The sequence below is a fragment of the Hypanus sabinus genome, chromosome 16 (genome assembly GCF_030144855.1).
Source record: "Hypanus sabinus isolate sHypSab1 chromosome 16, sHypSab1.hap1, whole genome shotgun sequence".
Taxonomy (NCBI): Eukaryota; Metazoa; Chordata; class Chondrichthyes; order Myliobatiformes; family Dasyatidae; genus Hypanus; species Hypanus sabinus.
The window spans coordinates 16,820,904-16,828,308 of NC_082721.1; positions in this window are offsets into that span (position 1 = coordinate 16,820,904).

Below are 7,405 nucleotides of genomic sequence, written 5' to 3' on the forward strand. Positions count from 1 at the left end.
TGGAGACAGATGAAAGCAAGGATAAGATTTTAAAAATTGATTAATTGAGAGCCAATATAGCCAGTTAGCATAGGTGATCAGGACTTAGTTGGAGTCAGGGAATAGAAGGCATAATTTTGAATGTGTCTTACCGAGACAGTGATATTGTTTGTACTGGTATCAATTAATGGCCTGAAGCTACATTTATCACGGACTTGTTGAATTATTGCCCTGGGATGCATATAAGGTGCTGAGGTCTTGTTCAATATTTGAGGATACGAGGAAGACCCAATTGCTGGAGAATGAAGCCTCTGGCAAGAATCAACATCAATGGCTTTTGGGATTCCAGTATTTAGCTGGAAGAAATGTCTAGATGATATTAGTTTTATATATCACAAGTACGTCAAAACAAGAAAATACACAGTAAAATGCATTGTTTGCTCCAATGCACAGCACTGTCCAAGGATGTGCTGGGGCGGCCTGCAAGTGTCACCATGCTTACTAGCCCTAACTCTTTGGATTGGAGGAGGAAACCAGAACACCTAGAGCAGTGCTTCCCAACCATTTTTAGCCCAATGCTCCAGCTAATGTTACGAGGACGTGGCAGTGGAACGAACCCAAGTGCTGAACACGGGCGTGGAAGCCGAGTCGGGAGGCGTTAAGTCGTAACGAGTGTGGAACTAGAGCCAAGGGAGTCTTTACCCGGAGTCTTGATCTTAGTAGAGAATTCAGGAATGATGCTAGACTTAGAACTGATAGTCCTAAGAAACATGGAATGAGGTTACTCATACATGAGTCAACCAACAAACTGGCAGCTCCTGGTTGTGATCACAGGGTCTTTATCCTGCAGCTTCTAATGGGAAGCAGGTGTGTGTAATTTAGCGGAACCTGGGAATGATTGGAAATTAACTGAGGTGATTGAGGCCCAATTCCAGAGGTAAATAGCAAGGTGCCAGGAGGGACCATGACACCTAAAGCACTTAAATACTTGCCAACACCTCCCTAAAGAACTTTCATACTTGCCAATGTCCTTCTTAGACACAATATACTTTCCCATAGCGTAAAAACATGTCTACCATATGTTAGCATGAGAAAATGGTTCTGCTTTACAGTTTTATTCATCTTTAAACCTTGTTTACACAGTACCCATGTACTGTACAGCAACTTCGATATCAATGTGGTCCCTGAGCTTGACAGGCTTTAGCAAGAGTAGATAGGTTTTACCTGGTTCAGGTTGTGACAGCAAAAGCCTTAAGTCCTCATGTTTAACAATGTCCAGGTGGTTTCTGGTTTTGTGAGTATGTGGTTCACTGCACTGAATCCTCTTTCAACGAGGTAGGAGGATGGGAATGCAATGAGTAGCAGTTGGCTTTTCTCCAAAGACCTGGAAACTTCATATGACATTGTAGCCACATCCCACAAAAGCCAACATTTTTGAAAAGCATTTTTGCTTCTTCATCATTCTGAATTTCGCTAATTTCTTCTTGCAAGCTCTCTTCCTGCTCCTTCAACTTGCAGAGAAATGGGTTAATTCCCAGTTCAGAATTTCCCGATCATTCAAATCCTTGAATCGATTCTGAAAATCCTTCTTCAGTGACTGCAGGTACAAGCAGTACTCTTGCAAATCACCGTCTGTGAAAGAGAGTGCCATCCTTTACATGTAGGGAAACTGTAAGAACATGCTTCTCCCGATGTTTTGCTTATATATTTCCAGTTTTCTGATAAAAGTGGACATTGCACTTTTTGTCTGGATTAAATTGAAATTCTCACCCAGCAGTTTCATATTTAGAATGTTCATTTTGCCATAAAGATCAGCTAGGTATGGTAAATCTCCACATAGAAGTGCAATGTTGTTTCTCAAGCTCTTGTTGACTTTGAGAAAAAATTCAACCACAGTGTCAAAAAGATCAAAGAAACATTTTAAACAGCAGCCTTTTGAAGAAGCAAGCGTTTCATCATTATTTTGGCATAACTAGCACAATATTCTATTTAATGGATAAGCTTTCATTTTGTTTATAGCAGAAATTTTAAGAGTACATTTTGAACTATAATAGCATCTCATTAACCACTACCCTACCACAGCAACCATAAAAGAAGGTGGGCTTTCAAACAATGGCAATGGCAATGTAAGTGCAGTAGGTACGTACATTTACCAGCACTTAGTTTAAATAGTTAGTTTAGTTAGTGTAGTAACAAGGCCCTTCAAGCCCAATTGCCCACTCTGCCCAATTACACGCATGTGACCAAATAATCTATTCACCCGTCCATCTTTGGATTGTGAGAGGAAGCCAGTGCACCCAGAGGAAGCCCACATGATTTCCGGGAGAACGTACTAACTCCTTACAGATAGCTGTGGAATTGAACCTAGGTCACTGGCACTGTAATAATGCTACACTAACCATTACGCAAGCATACTGCCCTTAATGATCAGCTCTATAGGTCACATGTACATTGAAACATACAGTGCAACGCATTGTTTTGCATCAATGACCAACACAGTGCAAGGATGTTCTGGGAGCAGCCCACAAGTGTCACCACACTTCTGGCACCAACAATGCACGCCCACAATTCACTAATCTAATCTGTATATCTTGGAATGTGGGAGGAAGCCAGAACACACAGAGAACATAAAACTCCTTACAGATAGCAGTGGGAATTGAACCTGGGCTGGAGATCGCTGTTGCTACAGAGCAATTGTACTAACTGCTACATTACCTGCCTCCCTCAGAGGAAACCAAAGTATCTGGAAGAAACATATGTGGTCACAGGGAGAATGTACAACCTCCTCAAATCCTGATTGGTGGTCAGGTGGTAATTGGTGATTAGTGGTAAAGCGATTGCACTAACCGCTGCACTATCGAGCTACACTGGTATAGTTCAATTGTAAAACACAAATACACAAAGAAGGTAGAAATATGTGCACCTCTGTGGCCTCCTTTAGAACCTCAGAAGCAGAGTAAGAAAATAATAAATTCAATAAAAATACTTGCAATAAATTAGTGATTTTCACTTACTTACTTAATGCCTTGAGATTTTTTCTCCCTTGGATGCAAGAAATATTTTAAAAAAATACAAATGCAATACAAATGCTGCCTGTTATACTGCTGGTGTTCAGGAGAGCAATGAAGGTCCTCCATCTCTATCTGTCCTTGGCCATACAGTTCTCACACAGATGTAGAAGAATTCTTTATTGCTGTTTCCATTACAGTTTCGTTTGACCAGTCAAGGCTGAACCCCCGCCCCTCCCCCCAAACCTGGAGGACCAGTGGACCACTCTTAGCCTGGTCTCTACCCTTTGACCTGTTTGGCATGCGTGAAAGCCCTGACTCCAGCCAATATAACTCGCAGGGTCATTGAGGCATGCAAGCCTGCAAACGGCAAGGTTGTGGTCCTCTTGGAGGAGTGATTTCCACAGTTGTCCATTAATTATGGACAATCATTAAATATTACACACATTTGGATGTGTGCAATTATGTGTAAGGCACATAATTCTAACTTAATTTTACTTTTATGCATTTTTACTGATTTAGATGTAAATGGTGTTTAACTATCTTTGCTATAATTTTATAGTGTATATTTGTGTTAAAGATCAAAGTAAATTTTATTATCAATATACCTATACAGTATGTCATCAAATACAACCCTGAGATTCATTTTCTTGTAATATACTCAAAAAATCTTTAACATAGTGACTATAACAGAATCAATGAAAGACCACCCAACTTGAACATTCAACCAGAGTGCAGAAGACAACAAACTGTGCAAGTGCAAATATAAATATAAATAATTAGCAATAAATAATGAGAACATGTGTGTCTGTTGGCCCTTACCCAGTGGCCCTCCTGACAACTGTTCATTGAAGCAATGGGACCATCATAGCATTAAAGAGTAACCTCCACACACCATTCAGTTATACATTATGCACATACATTTATGTATTGTGCACTCATTAAATACATATTTCAAAATAACACATATTGTTACAGAGGGAAATGATAACCCATTAGTAAAAGTATAAAGAAGCAATTGAGCTTCAACCTGGTGACCTGTCACCTTCCAGATTACACTCCCTCCCCTCCCCTCATCTTACCTTTACTTTCCAGTCCTGACAAAAGGTCTGAAATGTCGACTGTTTATTCATTTCCATGGATGTTTCCTGATCTGCTGAGTTCCTCCAGCATCCCATAAGTCATCCACATCCAACACATCATTCTCACAACTTCAGCCATCTTCAATGGGACCCTACCACCAAATACACCTTTACCTTGCCCTTCTTCCTCTCTGCTTTCTTCAGGGGTCACTGCCTCCATGATTCTCTTGTCCATTTGTTCCTCCACACTAATCTCCCTCCTGTCACTTTCACTTGCAAATGGTAGAATTTCTACACCCGCCTATTTATCCTTCTTCCACACCTCCATTCAGGGTCCCCTTCCTGGTCCTTCCAGGTAAGGCAACAAACACTTCATTTTTGAACTTGTTGAATTTCTGTATCCGGTGCTGCCGATTTGTGTCTGGGGGACCACTTTGACAAGCACTGCAGCTCTACCCACGAAAAGTGGAATTTCCCAGTGCCCAATCATTTCAATTCCTATCCCCATTCCCATTCTAACATGTCAGCCTAAGACCTTCTCTTCCGCCATGACAGGGCCACTCTCAAGTTGGAGGAGCAACACCTTCCATTCCATCTAGGTAGCCTCCAACATGATGGCATGAACATTGTTTTCTCCAACTTCTGATAATTTCCCCCTCCCCTTTCCCTCTTTTTAATTTCCCCACCCTGGCCTGTTACCTCTTCTCCTCAACTACCTATCGCCTCCCTCTCGTGCCCCTCCTCCTTCCCTTTCTCCCATGACCCATTTTCCTATCAGATTGCTTCTTCCTCAGCCCTTTTCCTTTTCCACTTATCACCTTCCAGCTTCTTACTTCTTCCCCTCTCCCCAACCCATCTGGCTTCACCTATCAACTTCTACCTTGTCCTCCTTCCCCTTCCTTTCCAGTCCTGATGCAGAGCATTGACCTTAAATGGGGTTGCCAAATTAGCAACCAAACATTACTCCAGAATTCAGGCAAGCAGTAAACCAATATTGTGTATAAATTTCAGATCCTTTGACATTGACTAAGGATTTCTTTGACAAAAAATGTAATATTTTGATCATTTTGCCTATAGTTATTGGACAGGGCGATTCAAATACAAGATTCACATCCTTTGTCGATGGAATAATATTTCTTTGTCCTTAAGAAAGCAAAATGTGGATGACATTCCTGAAATAAGCAGATGGTTCAAGGTTAAGTGATGTCTCTAAAAATGAGCTGTAGGGAAAGCAGATAAAAAAGTACTAGAGCAGCTTTGTTATTCTAGCGAGGGGACAAAAGGAACTTGATACAGACAAAACTGAGTCCTCCGTTATCGTACAAAAGAAGCAATAATAGTTTGACATTGAGTTCACTGAAAAAGGAAATCAGGTATAATGTAAAGTAGGAGATTAAATCGCTGAGACTGGAGATGAGTTTCTCTTCACTCTGCTGCTCTTGTAATAGACAGGGAAAGGAGGTGTGGAGGGGCAACTTCACATGGAATAGACACTGGATTGAATGGGCTTTAAGGCAATAGTTTCTTCTATTTATGAGAGTGAAATCTGTGCATGTAATAATCCCACACTCCTTTCTTTAAGATCAAGGTTGGATATATAATGACAAATACTGTTCTGCATGCTATCCATACGGAATATTTCATTACAGCAGTGCATTGAGGTAGTACAAGAAAAAAACAATAGCAAGTGCAGAATAACGTGTTTCCGTTACAGAGAACGTGCAGTGAATGGTTGTGTAGCTATTGTCCCATGTACTGAGATACAGCGAAATGATTTTCTTGCATACAAAGCAGATCATTACACAGTACATTGAGATAGAACAGCTACAGAGAAAGTGCAGTGCAGGGAAACAATGATGTGGTAGATTGTGACGTCAAGAGTCCAATTTGTTGGACTAAGGAACTATTTAATAGTCTTCTATTAGTGGGGTAGAAGCTGTCATAGTCATAGAAAAGTACAATGCAGGAACAGATCCGTTGGCTCATCTAGTCCGTGCCAAACCATTAAACTTCCTACACGCATCAACCTGCACTAGGACCATAGCCCTCCATACCTCTACCATTCATGTACTTATCCAAACTTGAGATTGAGCTCACGTATGCCATTTGTGCTGGCAGCTCATTCTATTCTCACTGAGTGAAGAACTTTCACCTCAAGTTCCTGTTAAACTTTTCACCTTTCACCCTTTTCATCCTTAACCCATGACCTCTGGTTGTAGTCCCACCCAACCTCAGTGGAAAAAACCTGCTTGGATTTACCCTATCCAAAACCTTAATCTTTCCATTAACTACATTCCAGGGAGTAAAGTCCTAATCTATTCAATCTTTCCTTATAACCCAGGTCCTCCAGACCCAGCAACATCCCAGCAATGCTCTCTGTAGTTTTTCAACCTTATTTACATCTTTCCTGTCCTTGAGTCTGTTTGAGTGAGAAGTACAGACAGTGTCTACAGTGGGGTGGCTGCTTTACACGATGTGCCGAGCTGTGTCCACAACTCTCTGCAGCTCCTTGCGGTCATGTGCAGAGCAGTTGCCATTTCAAGCCAAGGTGCATCCGGATAGGATGATCTGTATGGTGCATCAACAAAAATTTGTGGGTAGACAGTAAGTACAAGGCCCTAATAAGATAGATTTTAAGGTCACAAGTCATGCTGGGCAGGGGGCATTCAGTACCCTTACAACAACAGGATACAAGCAGTCCTTGGTATATGCTTTCATATTTGTATCTTCAAATATTCACACTGTGTGTGTGTGAGTGTGTGTGTGTGTGGCAAAGAGAGAATGTCCCACATATTTGGATTTTTGATTGTGTTTTCCACTTTACCATGGCGGTGTCAAGTATACACATAGGCTACATCCACAATAGACTAGATAATTTTGAGAACACCGGTTTCGTGTAAGAACAATAGGTGTCCACACTAGATGTTTTAAAAAATATCTCTGCCTACATTAAAACGGATATTTCGGCGAATCTCCTGCTACTGCACATGCGCAGAGCATGTCTACCGAAACAAGTGACATGTTTGGTGTCAAATCTCGCTGAGAAAGACTGCGTGCGCATTTGTTCAGTTACAGACTAGAAAAACTTAACAATGGACTGCTGTTGGCTCTCATACAGGAGAACTTAAAACTAAAAAAAACAAATACTGGAGCATATGGAGGCAACCGACAGGGAGTTCATGGACAGCATGACCCGGCTGACGATGAACATTGTAAAACTGACGAACTCTGTTGCATTAATAAAGCCCCTTGTTAAATGTATAAAACATGTCTGCATCAGTATTATCTTGTATTTCCATACAATGTTACATTAGGCTGTTATACATCTATTGTCAG